This window comes from Vidua macroura, chromosome Z (genome assembly GCF_024509145.1).
Source record: "Vidua macroura isolate BioBank_ID:100142 chromosome Z, ASM2450914v1, whole genome shotgun sequence".
Lineage (NCBI taxonomy): Eukaryota > Metazoa > Chordata > Aves > Passeriformes > Viduidae > Vidua > Vidua macroura.
This window is the reverse complement of record NC_071611.1, coordinates 6,469,367-6,494,861: the sequence shown is the minus strand read 5'-3', so window position 1 is coordinate 6,494,861 and position 25,495 is coordinate 6,469,367.

Below are 25,495 nucleotides of genomic sequence, written 5' to 3'. Positions count from 1 at the left end.
CAAAAGTCCCCTTGAGTTAATGGAAAAACTGCTCTTAGCTTTACTAGGCTTCAGTGGCTACTTGGCTTTGAATTAGGCTTTGAGTTCAACTGCTTTGACACAGATGAAGGGAAAGGATGAAAAAGAGCAGAATAATAAAGAACGGAGCAGTAGCAGGGTGAAAGATGTAGTCTCCAATAACAAGAAGTAGGAAGGAAGCTGGGTTGTAGTAGGTGGTGGGGTGGTGAGGGGACTGCAGAGCTGTGTGTGTGAATTCACACCACAGCCATTCACACCATTTCTCAGACACTCACTTTTCCGAGCAGTAAATTCAGTCAGCATTTTTTTTTTTAAAGATATATTAATTTATTTCTAGGAAAAGAAAAGCATGCTGTTGAATATTGGTGACTCCAGGATGCTGAGTGGGAAGGTAATGATTTATAATACATTATAGGAGTGGGCACGATAAAAGCCTGAAAAAAGATTCTATTGCTCTGCAGCCTCTGGTCTCTGCATAACTTAAGCAACAAGGTACCTCTTGGAGCCTGCATGGTTTTAACCCGAAGCTATTACCAGCATTTGAGATAACATATTGTTTAATCCTTCTAACTTCAACATGAATCACTCAGAGGAATGAGGGGAGGAGGGGAAAATTGAGGGGAGGGAAAGAGAAGAGCTCTTGTAGGAATTATTAGAAGTGTGAGGTGCAGGATCTGATGATAAGGCAGCCAGGGCTGCTGAGCTATCTGAGTAGGGAAGGTAGAATGCTACATGACAGCTCTTGGGGATCTGTGAGCACATCTACCAGGCTGGGAAATGAGGAGCACACCGAGGCTTTCCCTTAGGCTTTGCTCTCTGTCAAGGGCTATTTGAATCCCTGGCCAGTGATGTCTCTTTTTTTAAAGCCACCTTTTTTCATTCAGCAGTGAGTGACCACTGCTGCTGGTGTCACTGGAGCACTGGAGCCTTTTCCTCATGGTGGGTCTGTCTCCCATGGTGAATCTCTCAGTACTGCCAAGCAGGGCCACAGCAGAGTTGAGCCTGCGCCTCACATCTCATACCCTTCCTCTGGGGTTAGGCAGCCTTTGGCTGTCCAAGTCTGAGCTGAGACCTCAGGGATCATGGCCAGGTAAAATTTTGGACAAGACTATTTGCATACAATTACCAACAGGGAAAGCATTTTTGACTGAAAATAAAGCTAGTTGCCTTAGACAAGTCTATATGTTCAGCTCACTGGGACATTCTCTGTGCTAATGGCCCTGTCCCTCTGTCTTTTATTTAGATCACTTTCCCAACCCCTTGGCTCACTCTCTCAGCCCCTTGGCTCACTCTCAAAGCCCCTTAGCTTATTTATTTCTGTTTTAAGAGGATTATAGAGTGCAACTTCTGGTACTTTCTTTACCTACGGGAAGCTTCCATTTTACTTGTCCCCAGACTGTCAAGTACTTTAGTTTCAGATCTTTGACACAATCCAGCTGTTATACTGCAAAGAACAGCTTGTTTCCTGTTTTTGCTGAGCCTGAAGGATATTTTTTGGCCAAAACATTAGCTTTAATACATCAATACATTTAATGAGATTTGTATCTGCATCCAAAATTCACCCATGGTGGCCTTTCAGCCTTTCAGTCAGCTGTTGGCAGCCTTGTGGTCTTGACTATTTGTTTGAAATTCAAGCTTGCAAAGAGTGTTTCTACCCATTAAGGTGACATGAATTAAATATTCCCTTGGAGTTTACTTATGCATAACCAAGGAAATGCATTTTTTTTCCTCAAGACAGGAGAAAAAAAACACAGCAAGTAGCTGGGTATCACTCATGTAGACTCTCTAAGTCCTATTTGTTGCTTCAGAATAGAAAACGACCAGTATTTTTATTTTTCACCCTGAATCAAGGCAATTTTACTAAATTGACTCATTGGTTTTAAATTGCAGTGAAGAAGAATCCTTGAAACCAAGAGATGTCTATTTTCTAAGTGACTTATAGGCAGACAAAACTTGCATATATGGTGTTTCTGTTCATTTTGTAATACCTAAATCCATGTATCTGAATACTAACTGGTACCTATACTCTCTTGTACTGAACAAAATATTACTTTGGGTAGCCAATATCAAGATCTATTTTTTATACTTTTTGCATTAGTAGAAAGAAGTACATCTTCCTTTCTGTCATTATTTCCCCTTCCATTTCAGTAATGATATTTTCAAGAAAAAAAAAAAAAAAGAAGCATCAAAGTTTGGAACACAGGCTCATTTTAGCTCCATTATGATTGTTGTTATTACTACTTAGCTCTTTACAGTTTTTTCTTATATATATCTTAGAGAACTTCATAAAACAAGGAAATGTTCTTATCCTTGCTCTCCTGAGGCACTGAAATAATGAAATAATTTGCTAACAGTTAAAATGAAGGTTAGTGGAGTGGCTGGAAATAAACCATAGCTCAAAGTTCAAGAGTCAACAGGGTAGAATAGCAATTTCCAGTGAAAAATTATCAAATGTCTGGCAAAGTGCCCTGGTTCATATTGGGATTTGTTTTTTAAGACAGAAAACCCTGTTTCAAATGAGAAGAAGGAATATGGGCAATGGGTGAAGGGAAAGTGTCATAGGAACAGGTAAGAAGAGAAAAGACTCTGTACTTAAGAGTGAGACAAATGTGATTGGAGAAAGTAAGTCAGATATAAGCAAAAAAATATGAGCAGGCTCATTCTAGATGATACATGTTACCAGAAGGGGGATTTTAGTCCCTTTTTATGGAGGATGGAAAAATATTCACACGTGACTCTTCAACCCCTTTATAAACATATAAACACTATAATTATGCTGAAACCAGGATTTCCTCTAGGTATATTTTGATCCTTGAATTTATGGTTACTTTCTCAATCTGAGACATATGTAACAAAAAATTAAAAAAGGGAAAAAAAAAGACAAAAAAAAAAAACCTCTACACACTGCCAACTCCATTGGTATCAGTCACAAATGCTTACAAGGATTACAGCATGGTAATGAGCTTTTGTACTAGTGTTACATCTTTTAATAACTGCTATCTGCACTTCCAGTTGTAAGTGATAAGTGAGGCTATATTGTTAATGACAAAATGCCTCACCTTTCTCCCACCCCCCTCCTGATACTTCATCTTTCTCTGAGTTCCTTGGCTGGAGGTTGGAGAGAAATTCGAGTTGGTCCTGAAGCAGTTCTATGTGGCTGGTGTAGTTCAGCTGATCCCAGGGCTGAGCTCCTGCTCTGCTGCTTCCTTGGGCTGAGGCACTGGGTACCTGCAGAGGAGCCTGGGGAGGATGGCCAAGTGGAAAACAGTGAAGCGTTTCCTACCATAGCAGGGACTGAAAAAGAAGGGAAGAAGGAAGAGTAAGAATAATAGTCATGTTTCAGAGGCAGAGAGAGCTGTGGAAGAACAGTAGGAACAGATTGTGGCACTCAGGCAGTGTCTTCAAGCTTTCTGCTCTGCCTTCCTGTGTGATGTTGACCAAAACACTTATTTTTTTCACTGTCTCCTCCAAAGCAAGGCTAACAGCATTTCCCCATCTCGCATGAAGGATTGGAAAGGAGAGGGAATGGGATACAATCATTCAGTGAATGTCAGGTCATTACTTCTTGTGATGGAGATGCAATGTTGTGAAACTTTGTTGCTTGGGAGGTTTTTAAGAAGAGATTAGACAGTGTCAGTGCCAGACTGCATTGCTCATTGTCCCTTGGGTGCAGATAGGCCTGTGTCCTGTGATTCTGTAGCTGCAGCTACATCTTTGTTTAAGCTTTGCTTTCCCTGTCTCTGCTCATGTGGAAGCATCCCTCTCAGTGCTAAGCCAGACTCTCTGGGCCCTCAGTATCCAGCTGCATCCCTTCTCGCAGCCCAATTTACAGTGTATGCCATATAATCTGTGATACCCTTGTTCCCTAACAATTTGTATTTCTTTAAGAAGGAGTCTATGCAGCAGTGGGGAAAGATGGTGGAAAATTCTTTTAACTTTAGCACATACTGAATGACCCCTATATTCATGGTTAATACTTAGGTTTGTACATGAACTGCTTAGTGCAAATGCCAGAGATTAATGTGGCCTTGTATTAACTCCCTACATCATGACTAATAAGTCTTGTGCCAGCTAATGTTTCCTTATTTACTTATACCAGTGACTAATATGTACTAGTAGATGTCTTAGTTCTGAGAACAAGGATTGTGTGTCAGAACAAAGAACGATAAGGGAAGCACATTATGACCTGACCTCCTATTTGAAATATTCTCAAGGAGAAAAAGATTAATCAGAAGATCCAGAACTATATCCAAATAAGTCCTCTGAAATCATTAGCCTATATGAATGCATTGAGAAAATGTCCTGAATATATATTAATTTCAGGAATATAACCTGGTCTCTTAGGTTACTGAGCATGCATGTTTCGATGAAAATTCTCCATTCATCTGACACTGCTAATTAAATATTTTTGGCTCTCTAACCTAGCATATTGTTTGGAGAGTTTATTTCCCAGTTTTTGGTGACCCTGGTTGGGTTTTTTTTTTTCATGATCTCTCTTGAGTACCCGAGCTTTTCTATTCAAGGCTCAGAGGTCAAAGAGATGCCTGGAAACCTGTTTGAGCAACATCCTCTAACCTGGGTCTCTGGTCTGGCTCATCAGTTCCAGCAAATCTGGTTCACACCACGGCAAACTGTATGAGAGGCAAAGATGGAACAGACTAGTTTAGAAAGAATAAAAACAAAACTAATAAATACAAATGAGAAAGGATTTGGCATCTTTACAGAGCTGATAATGATAAGGAGAATGAAACCTTTCACAAAGCATTTTTCATGGGTAGAGTTGCCACCCATACTTGTAACAGTTGAGAAGCTCGTCTTCTCATCATGGTTCATTACAAAAGGAAAAGGAAAGCATTAGTAAATGTACTTTGTTCTTTAAGTGATACATTGAACTCACCTGAAAAAGGATTTCTTAGAAAGATTTCAACTCTTAAACACTTTTTAATTTTTTTTTAAATTTTATTTTAATTTAGAACAAAATGTAGTCTGGAATTTCATGTGGAAGAGAATATTTACAGAGGGAAATGTCAGAAGCACAGCAAACACAGATATCACTATCACCTGGAACTGTTTAAAAAAATTTCCATGGAGAATTTTATCAAAAGACATTCCAGAAATATTTTGGTTTTGCTTAAATGGCATTTTCAAGGGGGGAAAGTTATATAAAAATAGTTAGAGAGTTTGATGGGTCATTTTTTTTCCACTAAAGTCATTTGCTTGAATTTTTGAAATTAGAGATAGAACAAAATCACTAGACAGTGTACATGTGGATAATAATCCTATCAAGGGAGAGAAATGGAATATTTTAATAATGTGAGGTCCTTATGATCTCTGCCTGCTAAGATTATATGGTAATAATATTTTCTTGATGCAGAAACAAGTGTAAATTCTTTACTGTACAAAATGTCATTGCAGAGAAACAGTGCCATATAATTCCAATACAAATCTGAAAAAAACTTTTTAAGAATTCTCCCCTAGAAATAGAATAGAAATATAGAGTAGAAATATATGTAAACATATTTTGAATTGTCAAAACATTTTTAAAAAGATGTAATTCTGATTATCTGTGCATTTATGTATTCCATATGAAATAAGGTAATTTTCTTTGTTCAGCTGTATTTTGAGATATTGAATTTAAATATCCCATTAAGATGTTTGAACAGAAAATGTACTACTCAAAGTTTCTCCTAAGATACTTGAAGCAAAAATATTCATCAGTATTTCATTTCACAGAGGTACATGCATACACACATGTACACACAAAGAATAGTCCTATTGAAATAACATTTCTGATGGAATTCAATTTTAAAAATAATTTTCTGACCAGCTCCACTGAAGAGCTATAGGGTTAGAAATGTTGTATGAGAAGAGGGGTGATTTTTTTTCCTAAATATCCTCCAGGGATTTATTGTTTCAGAAACATTTCTTGTTCCTGTTCACAGGACAATATCTTTGAGAATAATAATTTTCTACTCAGTCTCTCTGTTTTTCAGAGCCATAAGAATTTTAGCATGCCCAACAACATGATGTAAGGAGTTCCAAGAAGTGCTTCCTTTTGTTAATTTCTAAATTCCCATCTGCCAGTTTCATTTCATGCCTTAGCTTGTATTTTGAAAGATCCCATAAACATTGTTTTCACAGACACTTATCATATCATCTTTCAGTCATCTCTTTTTTTAGGCCTCAGAGTTTCATGGATGGATGCTATTTTATACCTGTGATGTCTCTTGTTGCCTTTTTTTCTGTATCTTCTCTAGTTCTCTTACTTGCTCTAAGAGATGAGGAAAAGTAGAACTGCACACAGCATCGTGTTAAGGGAGTCTGCAGACTTGCAGTGCTTTTCTCTCTCATACATTCCTGAATTTAACTATTGGTAAGATGATACTTAGCAATATCTTTTATCATCCCAAGACCTCATTTCCAAATAGCTCTGAGCCCATGATAGCACAAATAAAGTGATGATTTCTGTTCCCAGGTTCATCAGCAAAACCTGGGACTGAGTTCTTTGTGTGAAGAAAAGGAAAGTAAGGGACAAGAAGTTCCAGATACACTAATACCTTTAGATAATGATCCTAGGCAAGATGTTCAGAGTGAAAATGCTCACAGAAAACTGTTATCTACAAGAAAGGCTGAGTGAGCTGAAAGATGATGAAGAGCCTGATGCCAAGGATCTAATTTGTCAGAGAATAAAAGATGGGGAAAGGTTTAAAAAAGGAATTAAAGAAAGATTGGCATTGTTGGGAAACTCTGCATAGAAAGCAGTCTGCTAAAGGAGAGCACTATGGTGAAAAAGCATTCAACATAAAGTCTGCTTATCCAGGAAACTGAGGAATAAAGTGCCCAGAGCTAGACACTATCATCTCTGCTGCAGTACTGGCAGTTCATTTAATAACTTTCAATCCTGTGTATTGGTATTACAAGCCTTAAAAGCTCCAGCTGAAAACAATTGATATTAATAACCCCCCTGCTTTGCAATATGAAAGCAGCAGGTACAACAGAGAGACACCTCTAATCCCCCCATGTTAGACAGCAGCAGAACAGCACTCAGCCAACCATGGAAGAGAATCCTATAAAAATACCCAAATCCATCTCTCCATGATGGATGGTCTTTGTACAAGCACTAAAGTGTATTCCCTTTAGTACCACTGTCTATTGATGCTGAGCTACTAAGTAATCTGAGGGAAACTAGGAAGCGATCGCCATGATAAAAAATAAAATGGATTGGGGATAAAGATGGAATTTCGTCAAAACCATCATGATCAGAACAATATTGCCAGAGAAATGGGGAGCTTTATATCTGTCAACATGTCAGTGTTTGGACAGGAAACCAAAGCCTTGGAGATTGGTGTCAGAAGAGCGATCTTTTTCTTCGATAAGCACCATGCATGTACCAACATGAAATACAAGTGCAATCTTGCTGACTAGAATTCATGACAAGTAGCTCCTGTGAGAACACTCTGACTGCTCAGATATTCCTGTATGACTTTTCATATTCACTGAAGTCAGTAAAGTCACTCAGACTTTACTCATGAAATACATCCTGCTAATTCATAGGACCTTTCTGAACCATTCAGGATTTATTTCTGATTTTTGAAATGTGCCAAATCTTGCATACTTTTTGCAGACTAATGGAAAGAAATCATTAATGCTGACAAAATGACTCACAGGATTAAAGGTAACAGGTAGGATCAAGTTCTACAAAAGTATTAAGACTGAAATGCTGATAGCATTAGTGGGATTGAAAGAATTAACAAAAAAATTAGGAAAGATGTGTTGACACTATGATTTTGAGAAAGAAAAACTGTGAGAAAAGTCACACAGAAAAAAGTTAACTAGTTAGGATTTGACACCTGGGGGCCACCATATTTCTGAACAATATTGACACAGAGATGAGCATCTAAGGACCGAAGCAACTGTTCAGAGGGAATAATAACATGGTACCAGGAAAGAAAAGTAGATTGAAACCTATTTCCTCTCTGCATGTGTTAGATGTTCACAGCAGCGAGCAGTCATAAAGTCACAGAATAGATGAGAATGGGAGGAGCCTCTGGAATTCCTCTGGTCTTACTCCTACCTGATTAGGGTCCCCTCAACATGTCCATTTGTGATTCCAGCATTTTCAAGAATGGAATTCTCTAATCTCTCTGGATGACTTGCTTCAGTGTTTGATCTCCCTTACAGTTAGAAAGCTTCTTCCTGTGTTTGTTTGGATAGATTCTCCTGTGTTTTCATTTATGCCCACTGCCTCTTGTCCCATTAACTGTGACTTCTTTACTGTCTCTCCTAAGTATTTATGCAGATTGATATTAGATCCCCCTGAGGCTTCCTTTGTCTAGGATGAACAGTTCCAGCCCTCTCAGCTTCTCTTCATATACCAAATGCTCCACATACCTCATCATCATTATGGGCCTTTGCTGGACATGCTCTGGTATATTCATGTCTCTGTTTCTGGGAGCCCAGAGTTTGACCCAGCAGACCAAATGGGAGCCTGATTCCTTTTTGTGCACTAGAACCACTTTATGTCTCTGAATAAGAGGAAAAGAAATAAACAACAGACAACCTGTGGAGAGAGTTTTCATAGCCTTTTATCGGGAGGATTTAAAATAATTCAATAGAACCACTGGAAGGAGATTGACAGAGAAGAAGAAAGTGAAAACTGTGTGAGCAACTCTTGCACCAACAAGGGAAAATAGTGCCCAATTTCTGTTAAAATGTTTTTGGAAAGAAATTGATTGAAAACACAAGGTTTCTGAGACTTCCAGGCTTTTGAAGTCTGCAGAGGGACATTCATGAGTAGTAAGGCTAGAAACGCTCAGCTGCTCTGAGCTTGATCATTTGCTGTAGAGTTTCAGTGCTTCTCATGATAGTATTTTCTGGTTTAACTCCAACTAAGACCCTTAGAGCATAGCCTTTGCACCTTTAGCAGTTTAAAAAAATCTTTTGGCATGGGACAAATTTCTCTAGGCTCAAACACTTCTCATTTTCTGAGGTAAATAGTTTGGAGGTTTTTTTTTGGGTTTTTTTGGGTTTTTTTGTTTTTTTTTTTTTTTTTGTTTTTTTTTTTTTTTTGGTTTTTTTTTTTTTTTTTGTGTTTTTTTTTTTTTTTGTTCATAAAATGTTTTCAAATCTCATGGTTTGAGTTATCTGGGAATTGCAAGTACTTTTCGTGCTTGAAGACCATTTCAGCTGCTTTGCTTATGCACAAATAATTAAATGTTTGGGAAAAAAAAAAATCTTGGCATGGAGATTGTCTGCAGCAGATAACAAGACAGTAGCTTCTTAAAACAGGAATAAGAGGACGAGAAATAAAAAAGAAAATTGGAACTTATTAAGGCCATGGGCCTGGATAGCCTGTTTCTCCAAGGAGATGTTATGACTCAAAGGCTGAGACAGATACTCATGTAAGATGAATACAAAGAATTATAATAAGTATTTTACAACAATCATCTTTCAGGCTTTAAGAAAGAATTCTCCTGGGGGCTATTCAGTAACCTATAACAGCCTTTTAAAATTTGGATGTTTGTTTATTTGTTTGTTTGTCTTTTTTATTCACGATTATTTTCTGTCTGGTGTTGATGCTTGTGATTTTTCTTTGAGTCAGGCAAGTCTGTTTTCATGGGAGGCAGAACACTGAATCCATTAGCTCTTGTTCTGAGCCAGCAGAATGGGCCCTGTGTTCCTCTATTATGCATTATCTGCTTTTGCTCATATGGATCATCCAAATAATGCCAAAAGCATGGAAAAGGATCCACAATCACCTGTGGCCTGCAGGGAAAACAGGGCAGATTTTCACCTAGGCTTTTTACTCTTAAATGATATATCTAAGATGGCTCACTTAGGTTCTCCCAGGATTCAGGAGAGGGATGTATGCAGTGCTCTGCAGGTCTTATCTTGGACATTTATGTCAATCTCTGCTGAATCATCTGTTGCTCTTGATGTTTCTTCCATTGATATCATCATTGCTTGGGCAATTTGCACAGATTAAATCACTAGTGATATGAAGTCCATCCCAAAATTTGCATAAGTGTATAACCAACACTGATGTCATATTAGAGGATGATGATAAATGTGGATGCTTTTTGGAATGCCTGTGAGTGAAAGGAAAGGGAAATAAACATCAGGGAGCAAGAAGAAACTATTATGTTAAAAGGTATTATTGGCACGAGGGTATACGGAGATAAACTGGCAATGAATAAATGTGGGATGGAAAGAGAAAGGACATTTCTGGCCAAAAAAAAAAGTTTTAATTTTAAAATTTATCTTTAATTTATGTGCATAACATAGATGTCACAGCCTTGTAATATGAGGATTAGGAAAAGGAAACTTAATTCTCTTTTAGTTCAATAAATAATAAAAGCAATTTTCAGATGTAATACCTGCATTTTGTGAACAGAAGGTCTCAACATTCCTGTGATACTGACTGTGTAAGAAGAATTTGGTTAATATAAATTTGTTTCAATGTATTTCACAAATTTTATAGGTATTAATAATTTTACTTCATTAATGTGAATATCCATTACATATTTATTTTATTCCACTGCTTAAATGTTAATATAATTGCAACAAACAGGCAGACTACCATATTATGTTAACAGAAGTAAAAATTTTGACTGAATTATTAAAGTGTTTAAATTAGGTTAGTGAGAAGTTTAAAATTCAAATTCAGGAGCCAGAGAATGCAGAAGCCATCAAGGCTGTCAAGCCAATTGGAAGCTCCAACTTTCCCAGTGAAAGGGTCTGGATAACTGTCATCTCTATGGCATTTGACCTTTGCCTCTCAGGGTCTCCAGGCATGCATGGAGAAGAGCTAATGAAAATAAGAAAATTGTATTTCAGATTAATTTCTAAGAAAGATTTGGGTTTGTAAGACTCAGAGGATTATGGGTTGTGTCTTAATGACACTCTTGAGAAGTAAGTTCTGTCAGCAAATCTTTGCGTTGAACTGTGAGGTACGATGAAGATGAGGTGAGGAGCTTGCCATGCCTCAAATTGGTTAAGAATAAATTTAGGCTTGGTTCTACATATCAGTGTAGAGATATTACAAGATACAATCTGAAGAAATGAGATCAGCACAGCAAACTTGAGCAAATAATTTTGCTTTGTGATATGAATGTAAAAGTCACTGAGTAAAGCAAAATTCTTAATTCCCTGACTTTTATGCATATCAATTTTTCAGCTCTATAGCTTCATTGCTTTGAATTTATTACATTTTGGAGGTTGATTTTTATAATGTTTTCAACTGCTATTGTTTTTTGAACTGAGTTTGGATGCTCAGTACACAATCCCTTTTCACTGTAGAAACCATAGCAAGATCAATCTGTGTAACTAACATGTACAGGAAATTAGGATAGAGTTTTCATAATTCGTGGGCTTGCATACAAATCTCAAATTTCTGAAACACAGACAGCACTTCCCTCCCTCAGAGCTGAGGATAAAAGCCTGTGAATGATTCTGAGGTGCTAAAACACGATGGAAACAAGGAACAGATAAGAATCTTGGTAGATAGGCTAGACAGATATAAACACTAACCCTGGATAAGATTTCAAACAAAAATCTAATCAATAAACATATGGGCAAATGAAAATGCAAATGAGCTACAGAGGTATAAATGTTCAGGAGGAAAGAAAGATTTCTGTAATACTTACCCGTATTGCATTGACTTCAAGTAGCCCTTAAGTGGAACTGACGGTATTACAAACACAATAAGCACTTCTAGGCAAACTGGAATAACAATCACTTCAGGAGCCTGGAAGCATTCACAATTCTGCTGTTGTCAACTCTTTCAGTGGCTTTAATTTTCAATGGTAAGCACAACTCCTATATAGTGTTGTCAAAACTGCAATGAAGTTATGTCATTGAATATTAAAGCGCTGGCCTGCGGAATGCCAAACACAGAGATTTGAATTTCATGCTCTCTACTAAACATCAAGACAAATATGTCTAATTTCATAAAAAACCTCACCAGCCCAGAAAGGCTGACAATCAGGCCCAGTGTTGCCACGTTTTCAGCTGAAAACAGGAGTTTCTACTGTAAAAAAACCCTCTTCTTATGAGACCAAAGAAAGGAAGAAAGAGCATGGGGTTAGGATTCATGGATGTAGCATGAGATCAAGAATGAAGAGGCTGGGGTACTAAAGGGTACTGTTCATCACTGGACAGAAAATTCACATTTGTGTATGAAAATCCTTTTCTTGGGTTGTTCAGAAGAGCTTGGGAGACAATTCAAGAAATTTAATTATACACCGAAAAAGATATGAGATTCATTTGCTGTGGAGTTTTCCCAATTCCAGCCTTGATTTGTAAGCCTTGGTGGTGGCTTGTTTGGCAGGAGGAGTAAGACGCTTGTACCCCTCACAAGAATCCAGTAGGTTGCTGCCTCCCTTGTCCTTCTTGCCAATGCTACCTGATGCTCCAAGACATTCTCAGGGTCTCTGTCTTTCCGTGTCTCTCCATGTCTTCATAAGACTAGAGGTAACCTGTGGCAATCCTCTGAGATTGTAGTCTCTCTGTTAAATCTACTCAGGACTGAAATGAGCTTTTTCCTTTGGGGTAGGTTTATTCTGTCTCACAAACAGTAGTGGAGGGCTCTGATCACTGGAAAGACCTGTGAAGCCATATGAGCAAGAAATTCCTGGTAAACTTCAGCCTATAAAGGCAGTTTTCTTCGGGGATATTTTCCAAAAGTTCTTGGTTTGACCTTGAAAGTAAAATTTTGTACCTGCGTTTATTGGATGAAATAGGTCTATTCATGGAATAGATACCCAAAGCTTACCAATTATACTCAGATGCTCAAAATAGTCTGGACACTGATATTCTGGACAGAATGAGTTCCATGCTGAAGTATTCCTGGCAGGCAACAAAAAAGAGAAAATTAATTGCTCAGTTTTATTTGGCCTACAGTTTATAGATAGCACTGTGAAAAGAAGTGTTCACTATTCTGTGTTTGTGCTCTGTGACCTCTCCAGCATGAGACTCACTGAAATCCACCAAAGTCTTTTCACTTAGGTATCCTAAAGCCTTGAAAATTAAAAATCATTCATTACCCTGACTGTATTTTTAGTGCCTAACAAATAATCAACAATTATAATAATTAATGTTTTTTTTTTTGTTGTTGTTCCATAGAGAACCAAAAGCATATTAGAAACAACACATTTCTCCCAAAGTTACATTGTTTTCAAAATATTTCCCTCTGATTACTTTATTTCCTTGGGGGGGCATTTCTGTGCTCACAGAAATTTTTGGATGCTCTGTTTTATGAGTGCTTATGCCCTCTGAGATCCTACATTATTAATAATACTAATTATTGCAATTATTTATTATTAGATGAAGAATGAGAGAATTTCCAGCTATTCAAAAAGCACAGAAGAGGATGTAAGCCTTATCCTGTAGAGGCTGTCGTTGAACTTTCAGACCTCTGTGCCATGAGAAGCCCCTGAGAATGAGGAATTGTACTTGGCAAAAACATCTAAATGGGCATGGAAAATAAATAAATATAAAGGCCTTATATGTTGCTGGACTTCTTACTCAAAAGGTCTCACCGGGGGGTGCTGATAAAAAAAATATCCAAGATTTTGTAATAATCCAGAGTATAGGTTGCTACCTGAAGAGTTTGATTAACATATGATAATTTCATGAGGTACACTTTAAGTTTCTGTATGTGACCTGTTCTGAAGGACAGAGAAATGCCTAGTCATGAAGAGGAAGATGTTCTAAATGTTTAACCATAGCTCACAGTGTGCAGTGTTATGCAAGTTTTCTGAGCTAAAGTGAAGATAAGAGAGATGCTTTATCTGCAGATGCAGAACCAGAGCTCCCAAGCCAGTCGGAGAGACCAAGTTCAGACACCAAACAGCTCAGAGTAATGACCCAGCATGGCACAAGGTCATCACATAGTTTGACCAGCACAGCACTGTCCTAGGCAAAAAGAAAATTTCACATCTTGAACTTGCAACAAGGACTTTTGTTGTTATATATAGGCTGTAGTGAGGCCTTACTTGGAGCGCTTTGTCCAGTTTTGGGCTCCTCAAGACAGGAGAGATGTGCAGCTCCTGGGGAAGATCCAGTGGAGGTACCTAGAGCACCTCTCTTATGAGGAAAGGATGAGGGAGTTGTGCCTGTTCATCCTGGAGAAGAGAGAACTGACAGGGGACCTCACCATTGTCTGTCAGTATCTGCAGGATGGACCAGGCTCTGCGTGGTGGTGAGACAAGAGCTTAAGCAGATCTAGACAAACTTTTAACTTTAATATTTAGTCTTCTAATCCTCCCTTCTATTTGTTAGGCAGATATTTGCTCATCACTACATAATTCTGATTAGATAATTTAAAAGAAAATGCATTGCTCTTCCTACAGAACTGGAAGGCAAAAGGTAGTTGCAGATCAAATATTGTATCTTCAGCTTGGTCTAAAGATGGAGAAATGCTGCCAGCAGTATCCCTGAGCAAATTGCATGAAGAAACCAGTGACAAAACACAGACAGAATCATCTTTGCAACTATGGCTACACAAGCTTTTAGGTATTGCTTCTCCCTTCAAAAGATGGGCATGCTTCCCCTTTCTGACAGATGCCTTTCTACCCAAGCTCACAGCAAGTGATTTTTATATCTGAAACACACTCAATAGAATAAAGAACAATAGATGTACAGTTGGAAATAGATCCAATCCAGCAATCCAAAAGGCTGCTTCTGAACAATGTCTGACTCAGGAACTTTAAAAAAACCCCCATATTTATTTATTCAACCAATTCAGAGACAAAGATTTGTTTTGTTTTAGTTTACTTTGTTTTTCAGATGGATTTATTCCCATTTCCCTTTATGTAAAAGAAGGGGTCCTGTTTTAGATTCCAAGTGCCTTAATGGCAATGAAGTATGTATTAGATGCAATCACAGAACAACAGCATTGCAAAGGGTCTTAAGAGGTGTGTAATCCATGTAGTTCTTTCCCCAAGGCAGGATCAACTAGTCTAAGCCATTTGCAAGAGAAGATTGTCTATTTCATGTTCTCAGTAATGACCAGTGATGTATTGCAAACCATGTACTTACTTATATTACATCAGAATTTGGAGAATACAGGCCAGATTAAAGTCTTACCAGCTGACACTGTGCAAACCTGTAGAAAGAAGCAATTCCAGTTCCAAACAGCCTTTGGTCTCAGCAGAAAAAACAGCTAAGGGAAAGAGAAATAATGTGTCATCATGGTTATTTTGTATGGAATTTTTAACTTTTTAGTATTAGCCTAATCTATCTTGGATGTTTTACAGCTAATAGCAAACCTCCAGCTGACCACAACTTGTGTTAGCAGAAACCACTACATATTGCACAAATAATATGCAGAAAAGAAATAAACTCCGTTTGGGATTCCTGTATAACCCACCTCTCCCAGATACCCAAAATGACAACAAAGACTTCTATACCTAGGAGAATGTTTTGTGGTTTTTGTTTGTGGGTTGTTTTTTTGTTTTTTTTTTTTCCTGACTGCACATTTACAGAAGAAAATGCTGCCTTTGAAAATAAATAATAATTAGAAAAGCATAGCACATAATGGAGTTTTCCCAACACAGCAAGCAGCTATGGAGCCAAACAAGCTTATCCACATTCCCTGAGTGATGGTTTATGTTTTGACATTGACTAACTCATCCATGCTCAGGGCACAAGCACTCAGACAATCTCCATCACCAGTTTCCCATTAGAAATCTTGATCTCTGCTGAAACAAGCTCAATTCCCTTCATTATTTCCCAGCTGACAGACGGCTTGAGAGGGAGGATATTACAAGTGTCAGTCTCTTTGCCTCCGGACAGGCCATGGATGACACAGGAAGGAGAGAAACAAACAAATAAAAAATATCTCTCTTTGTGTGGTAACTTTTAATGTGTTTGCTGTACCACTATGCTTCATTCATTCTCCCAAAACTAGTTTAGCAGGATTATTTTCTCAGAAATCCTTCAGAGAAGGTGCTCTCTATCCTCCTATTCTCTGAATTTTTGTCAGGCTCTTTCTATTTCACAGGAAGAAGGAGGCGGCAATCCATCTTGAAGAGCTATTTTGTTATTACAAGGAGTTATAAAGCTCTTCAAATTAGTCGTTTAATAAAATATAGCAAATATTTTTGAGAAGGATGGTGTTTTCATATTAAACAAGACAAAGAAGGAGAAGATGAGCATTAATGTAGGCTTTTCCATAAAAATCTTCAGAAGGATCATTTTATTTATATTAATAATTGCATTGTTTTGGCAATGAGAGTTGAAGATCAAGATCCATAGGTCAACAACAATTGTCATAACTCCTTTATCTATGACAGAGATATGATGTTTTGTGCTAAGAGTTAGTCATAAACATAGTGAAAAGTAGCTCCTGACCTGAAAATCCTACTGTTTGAAGGCAGAAAATAGACAAAATTGGGAAGGAGCACGGAGAACAAAATGAAAGTGGGTTTTCCACTCAGTACATGAAATTGGAGAATACAAACTGGTTCTAAACATGCATGCAACTCTTCTCTCATTGTCTGCCCTCATCTTAGTGTGTTTGTGGGTATATCCTATAGTTTTCTGTGTGGAGGTACACAGACCCGTTCTTAGACAATATGATTAGACGTAAATTAAACATTTGTTGGTCCATTCCTTGATGACTGAATGTTATGAAATGACTCATCCACATTGCAACAATTTCTTAGCTTTTAAAACATGACTTTCACTGCCTACTAAGAACAGTCCTTAACCCATACTGGTTGCATGCCAAGGAATATCTTGGGAGGTTGATAATTGTCATAATCCAAACCCATATCTGGAGCTTCTCTGTTTAGTAGTATCAGTAATCATCTCCCATTGTCCATGAATGTTCCCAGGAAGTGTTTTGCTCATTAAGGCAGCCATTCCCTATCTGTCCCCTCAGGGGAGCTCTCTGATGGCCAGAGAAAGAGCATCACCACATGTGAGTTTTATTAAATGCATATGTGTAATACCATCTGAGAGGAAAGATAATAAAAGATTGGTAATATAGAGATGTCACAAGGGTAGTTATTGCCAAAGAGCATCTGTAGCCTCTGGAATATGAAAATACAGGTATGGACCACATTAAAAATTAAAACTCTTCCTCTTAGATGTTAACACTCACAATTTTGAGGAAAATTTTAATTTAAAAGCTAGTATTTTCTTTTTTTTTGAATGCAGAATAAAAGGCTCTAATCACATGGAACCGAAACAAATCACCAGTATTCTGCCATTAAAAAATGAGAAAAAAAGAAATACACGAAATAAGGTAAATGATGCAAAATAAAATAAGTAATGGAAAAACAAGGGAGGACAGGTATAATGTCTCAAGAAATCTAGTAATGACCTGTTAGAGGATGGAGGAGAAGGAGGTGCACTTTGCTTTATTGTGTATTTCTGTAGAGTGCAGTAAAAGAAAATTCTACCATCTGTCATCTTCAAGAATTTGGCATGCTATGACATTGGGCAGGTTTGTTCATACTTCCAATCTGCTGCTCGCTCATTTCTGCTGAACAGTTTTGTTCTCCACTCCTCCCACATGATTTTTATTTTTATCATTATTGTTATTATTTGGAAGTTGGATTATGTTTCATTATTCTCCTATAGCGTGCATTCTGTTAGCTAAAATAAAATAAAATTATAGTAATAAAAAAGAACAATGTACAAAAAAAAAAAATCCTATTCTCTCTCCATTACCTGGCTCAATCTTCCTTTTTGATTTTCCAGATGCCATTTATGTATGTTTTTTATGGTGATTAGGCTTTTCCAACTCAATGTTTGGGATACAATATTAAAAGAAATGTGTCATAATGAACATGAATATAACACTAATTTTTACTGATATTAAAATCCATAAATAATATATAAGAAATATATGTAAGTAGGTTATATTTCCTGTTAGGGAAAGTATATTTCTTCAGGATATAGCAGGGAAATATCTCTGTCAGAAGTTACAATTACAAATCCAAAAGACAGAATTTCCTTTCTGTGTGTCACTGAAAGCCCTAGATGTGGGATTTGTTTAACCCATCTGGCCTATCTGGGTGATATTGTGGATATCAATTCTCAACTGATCTCCCATCTGGAGAGATCCTTGCCACCACTGTATGCTCCAAACAGAGGCTACCAAAAGAGAAGGGCTTGCTGTTTCTAACTGGCAACCAGGAGGACCTAGACAACCATTTCAGGGTAGAGACTGACCTTTTCTGTAAATACTAGACAAATAAATCTATTCCTAAATCACACCAAGAGAGCCAGGTTCCTAAATCTGCTGTATTAGAGCTTTGAAAGGATAAAACCTGTGGCCTCATAGTCCAGGATACAGATTAAGTTTCCTTGATTTCCTAATGTTCTGGGAAAAAAAAAAAAAAAAAAAAAAAAAAAAAAAAAAAAAAAAAGGCTTTTATTTTGTGCAGTTACTTAAGCTTTTGTTAGAATCTATATCCTATTTCATATTATAGATATCCAAGATTGATACATCTTCCTATTTTAGTCACAATTTAACTAAAAAGGAGACTTCAGGATTGTTCACATGGCTTTCAGGAGAAGTTTTAGAGTCAATATGTCACTTCAAGAGGGAAGAGGCTGTTTTGTAGAAAAAACACATAGAAGTAGAAAAATATCCAAATTGTGAATTGCAGAATGAAGAATGTCAGAATACAATGTATTTGAAGCAGATTACTGAAAGACCATTTTACAGGTTTTCAGTGCAATATGTTTTCAATATTTTAAAATTTATTTATGTGTAAGATTTCTTATTGGTATAAATTAGGACAGTTAAGGCAACTTTGGTGAACTGAAATCATCATAATTATATAATTAGTTGAGGATGTAAGTTTGAGGGAAATGGATATTTGTTCAGATTAAGGAATCTTTTGTGTGGTTTGATTTTAACCTGAAGGGAAAAGAAAAGGATTTGGGATTATCAGGAGAGGCAAATAAAAACTAGAAAAATATTCATTAGGCTAAGAAGCAGATAGACCTGCAGGGAAAAACTTGAGACTTGAAATATTGAGAGTGGTGATGACTCAGGGGAGTTATACTAGACTTGGAGCAGTGAGTTTCATAGCACAATTTGGCCCACGGCCTGGAAAGAGTCTTCTTGCTGTCTGTCAATGTTCAAATGAATATTCTTCAAATTTAGCACTCTCTTTATAGTGTCTTCCATCTGGGGATCTGTAACATCAAGGTGTAAGAGAGATCAAAATTTGGCCAAGTAGTTTACAATTCAGGGGAAAGTGCTTCTAGCCATGGTGACACATGCTATGTAATCAATAAATAACATTTACAACATCTGTGTGAAGAATTGTCTGGGTAATTAAGACATAAGTAGACACCTTCCTCATAAGTCAGGTTTAACAGATCAATTGTTTGAGCAATAATGATGGAATGTATATTTTCTTTGGTTGATTGGTTGCACTTTTTATTTTTTGCTTTGTTATGTGGCTTGGGTTTTTTATTGTTTGTTTGCTTTTGTTTCTTTGTTTTTGGTTTGGTTTGGTTTTTTTATTTGGCTTTTTGCAAGGGGTTGGAGTGGGTGGGGCGACTTGAAATTGAAGTTTGAAAATGGGATTTGTGGAATTTCCAGGAAAAATAATTGACTTCTAGAAATTTCATCCAGTGAAAATTGATACAAGCAAAGCAGAGAAAATAAGGGAAAAAAAAAAAACCCACAGACTAAGGAAAGATGAGGGAAAAAACCTTGATTTGCCACTATCTCCCCTGTAAAGAGTCTGTCTCAACATCCTTTGCACAACACAGTGCAATGTTTGACACAGCCCTGACAGTACAGAGTCATTGTGTATGAGCCTCTACATCAAGGACTTCTACAACACACCTCTCATTCTGTTCTCTTCCTCTAATTAACCAAAAATCCAATGGAGGTAAGTAGCATAAGAGAAAAAAAAAGAAAAAAAAACAAGTATGACTATTTTGTGCCAGGTAACTGTCCCAGGGAATGGTTCCTGTCTCCAGGTCTAGTACTGAGTGTGACACCTATTTCATAAGAGTAAACCAATCGAGAGCTACTTCAGCACCATTCTTGGGTTTTATACAAATGCTCTCACATGAGATTCATAGATGAAGTTCAGAGAAGGTGAACAAACAAAATTCATTAAACACAGGTGGAGAAAAAGGTGAAGAGAAAAATATTTCCCTGTCCATTCAGGTAGTGACAAGAAGTCATGAAGCATGAGCTTAGCATATACCAGGAAACAACTGTCATACCTCATACCGGTATAATTTTTCTCATCAAAAAAAAAAAACTTGTTGTTCTGTCTGTGACAATACTTGGTTGGCCTTTTGTTATGTTCTCATCTGCTTCTGGTTATCTAGTCATTACCCATCAAACTCTGCTGTCATGAGCCACTACTATGCAATTTTTTGGTTCACTGTAGGTCAAGGATAACAAATATTTTTGATTGCATCTTATTTTCTTGGTGTCTTGGAGGGGGGAAAAACAAACAGTTAATCTATTTCATTTTACTGATCACCATCAGGAGTTCTGGATGGGTAATTTTGTGCTGTTACTCTGTCCCCATCTCATAAAATTTCATTTACTGCCTTTTTAAACAAATGATGACTCCGAATCTATTTGTCACACAATAGCTCTCAAACATGCCAAACAATAACTATTACTATTCTTGGCTTGTTTGATCGAAATGACATTTACAGACATTATTCCTCCCCTCTCCTTGATATGACTTTAATAGAAACCTTAAATAAATAGAACAAAACCCAGAGCAAACCTCAAAAACAATAAACCAACACACAAGACCTAGAAAATAATTACAAAACAGCGGCTGTTACCATTATAAGTGGGGAAATATAATTATGAGTTGTCAATATTGTTCTCCTTTCAATTGCTTCAGAAAGATTCAGATGTGTATAATTTTTAGGGTGATTTCATTGGCTTCATCAAAAAGAAACAGAAATTATGTAGCTGAAAGAGGAGTTGACCCCTAAAATTCTTCTTGTACATAAACATGCAAATACACACACATATATACAAAGACACAAACACAGAGTGGTCGATATCAATTTTCAAATGTTCTATTGATTTCAGTAACCCTTAATTTCAAGACAAACAATAGTTTCTTTTGTAATTTCCATGCTGCTGATATAACTGCCATCATTGCTGACCTGTATGTTGTCAAATAATATTGATTGGGTATGAAATGGAGCAAGAAGAGGCTGGAAGCAAGGTGTGTGGTGGGAAGAGTGAAGACTATGGGTGCCTTCTCATTAATTAAAGAAATAAATGACAGGGATGCAACATCTTTATAGTGAAGTAGATGAGGGGGCTGGGTCCTCACGCTGAACTTGGATTTCCGTTATGAACTTGGGACTCTTCTCTGTACTCCTGTCTCCACCCTCTCCCATGCTGGATTCTTCAAACTACAGATTCATGGGAGGTTTTTCAGCTTCAATTCATTAAACACATTTCTAAATAAAGCTAGGGAAGGATGCTTTGATGAGGAAACCGCTGGGGGGTCCAGAGCCACAGGTTTTATCTCTGCTCTACTGGTGGTTGGTGAATCCAGAATCATGTTTCCAAATTGCTAAGAGTTCTGCACGGTCCCTTTGCACCATCGTCTTTCTCAAAAGTGCAGTTTCAATTTCTTTGTCTGCCTTGTCCTTTAAATTGTACACTTTTTATGATAAGTGATTAAATCACTTAAAAAAGCTCTTATAGGGCCATGTCCTTGAGCTTCTGGAAGCTGCTGGGCTACAGATACATTTCTGGAAGTGCTAGAACTGTATCAAGTGCCATAGCTGAAGCTGTCCAATCTACGGACAAAAAAGGCAGCTTCAGGACTAGACTTCAGAACTCATTCTGGTGACTAGAGCCTTTACTGGGATTGTCAGTCCTGAGATTTACTTTGCAGGACTCCATCCAATATCTTGTGCTCTCTAAATCAATATTAAATCCAAAGTATCCTCATAATCATGTCCAAACTTGGAGTTATGGATATTTGAAAGAAGCCTCTGGCTCTCATGCAGAAAGGAGAATATTCATTCACTTGCCTAGACAACATGCTGACTGGTGTAATTATATTCTACCAGCTCAGATTTCTCCTGCAGTATCTCCTGGCTTTGAAATCATTCTTAACTTCCTGTCCTGAGCAGCTTTGTAGTATGGCTGTGTGTTTTAAATCATCTGAATCAGCCATGTATCTGCAGTGATGATACCACAGCTGACTCATGCATTAGTGTACATACCTCAGCCCAATTAATCTTCCTCCAAGGAAACTGCATAAATAACATCTTATGAGTACACGTTATCCAGGATCTTTCATCCTAAAGCATTTTAGTATGTCTCACTAGGCTATATGTATGTACACATATATACATGTATGTATATGCACACAGAGAAGGGAAAGGGCGGTAATGCAGTGTCAGGATCCAAATTCAGATCATAGATGAAAAAAATCCTGCTTCAGGGTATTCTGGTAGTCTGTACACTTATTTACATTAATGTTTTGCTTAACTGACTTGATTAGGATTCAGGAGAATTTAGATGAAATATACCAGGTTAATCTATAGCATTGATATGAGCCTATGGGTAAAAACTAGGCCCCTTTGGAATCATTATAGAAATTCCCAAAGGATTGAAAATTCTTTTTTGTCTAGGAATCATTCCCTTCGGCATGACAGTGCACCCCTCACTGGAGTGGGAAGCAGCTGCAAAGCTTTAATGAATGGAAAAGAATATAATATCCAGCTAAATCTAGAGTCGGAATTATAAGTAGGCAAATCAACCAACAGTTACTCAAATTTAAATCTATTGAGGATGCTGGGGTTAATGACTAGTTTATGCACTACATTTCCTTCCTTTAATATTATTTTAATATTGTTGTATTTTATTTTAATTACATTCAATCTTAGCTTTTCTGTTACTTTATAGAGGAAGCACATTTGTGCTTGCTAGCTTGGAACAAAGCAAGAAGCAAATGTCAAACTTACACCACCACCATGGGATCTAAAGCTCAGTTTAATTCTGGTTAAGACAGATCTAAATTAAGAGTACTTTCCTTTCCCTGTAGACTCCTTATTTAATGATGACAGGTCCCCAAGTGTGTGTGTTTGTGAGACTAAATGTTTTACTGAAGGATCATGAGCAAAGCCCAAGAGTAAAGTAGATAAAAGAAACAAATAGATGTAATGGATGATTTCAGATACTAAGACTTGTCTGAATTTTCCACCCTCTTAAAATGCATGTTGTTCATCTTGTTCTGTGTGAAGAGGTCTTTTGCCTTTAAGTCTAAGGAGTGCAAACTAACTATAAGAATTACATGTATGTGGAGAATTGTAACATGCATGGAGAGAATCTTGTGGAAGTAACTGGTCTCAAGTTGCCAAATTGTGTACTCCGGTGTATGAGAAGGGAAATCTTGCACAATCTCAAAAAACCACTACTGTGTTCTCTAGGCATTTACTTATTTAGTGATAGGGAATGTTCAAAATATTCTGGAGACCCACCAAGATAAAAGTCTCAAGTATTAGATGTTGGTAGCTAACTGCTGAAATCGACTGTTCAAATTTTGCTGCATTTACAGGAATGTGTGCCAGTAAGGACAAAATGGTTGAACAAATAAAGATAAAGTAGATGCGGACACAAATGTGAGCACAAGGCTGTTCAAATCTCCAGAAACATCTGACAGCTTGGGAAATAAATTTCTATGGACAAATTATTTTTGTTCATAGAATTTCTCCAATCCCTTAACTTCATGTGGTCAATGAATGGCATTCCTTCACAGTTTTATCTTTAAAACATATTTATAGAATGGAATTCTGGCCAGATCAGTCTGTCAACAAGGAATAACATCAAACCATTTTGTCCATGTAAAAAAATCACTTGGTCTTTACTATTTTTCTTTCTTTGTGGATGAAATGGGGCTACTAAAATGCCCTCTGCATCCCAACATAAGAATGGAGGAAGATGCTTCATTGTAGACAAAGCACATAGTGCAGGCAAAATTGCCATCATACAAAGAACCTGAGGATGCAGAAGATGTAATAAAATTAATACAAAGGAAACTTTGATTGCCTAGTGCCTGATTTATAAAATAGATCTGTGGTAAATTGATGTTTTGTGGTTCAGATGTTGAGCTCCCCGATATAAACACAGTAAACACGCACAATAAAATCACAGTGACTGTTTTTCTCAAGGGCATGAGAGACCATTGTCACCCCTGGCTAATATGTAAGAAAGCTGTGAATGCTCACTTCAGTGGATTCTTAGTTAAATGGTATCTGCTTTTGATAGAAATGAGAAGTTTCTAATTTCTCATGAAAAAAATAATGATTGTGAAAATTCAGAAGTATAGGAGAGTGTGTGGGGGTTATTTCTGAGTTGTTTCCTCAAAGTTAGCATTATAGAAGGACACTCCATCCCACTCCAGTCCTTCCTCCTACTCAGAGATTGCTAATTCCTTCCCCTTTCCACTATTTCTCAGCCACCTGTGGCCCCATCAAGAGAATCACAGAGGTCGGAGTATTTCTGCTGGTATTAACTCCTTAACAGTGCATAAGCTCTGTGTTACAAAGAAAAGAAATGGAGTAGAAGATTAAGAATTGGGATTTCTCCAAGTGACATTGTTTCTATCCAGAACCTCCACTATTTTGGTAGATCCAGGTTTGTGTACCTTCATACAGCAATGAAAACATCTTTGTCATGATCTCGCATTCCACACAGAGAGATGGGTGACTATACCTGTCTTTACATCCTTGCAGATTTATCCAGGACAACAAGTGGTGTCTTGTGTCAAACCAGGACAGGAATATTGGAGGCCTGCTTTGCTAAACAATAAGCTATATGCAATAATAAAATAAAATTAAAAAAAAAAAAGCCAAAAAAAAACCCAAACGAAACTAAATCAAAACCAACCAGTAAATTTGTAAGGACAATGACTCTCACATCATTAGATAAGCCAGGACAAGGACTCACCAGGATACACAGCAAATCACAGCAGAAAAAGAAATAGAGCTAGCTGTCTGTAACTCAGGGTATTCACAGGTCTTTGAATGACACTTGTTCTCAGTACGAGGAGATCTCAGGCACTGGGACACTTTGAAATTATTTTAACTCTCTACAGGGCTCAAAAACTTCAATGGATACAATGGCTAGAGTGATGAACACTACAGGACCAGCCTTTTACATCAAACTGCAGCATGCATTGAGGGTAAAGGGCTAAATAGATGTAAATGAGTACGTCAAAAAAGATGAATATTTGAGTTCATGTTCTCAGAGCAAAGTACACTAGTCTGTTGACATAAAGCTGCCTTTCTCAGGAAAACAGATTCCTCATTCTGGATTGCTTGAATGATTGCCACCTTCTTCCATTCATGGCCACAAACGCTTTTTCAAGTTTAGCCAAGTTGGTAGTTGTAAGTTTGCTGTAATCTCGGTAGCCGGATCACAATCTGGCTTCCCTCTGTGTTTATAGTGATTTAAATTCAGACCTTCTCAGTTGTGGATGACTGTACTAGCTTC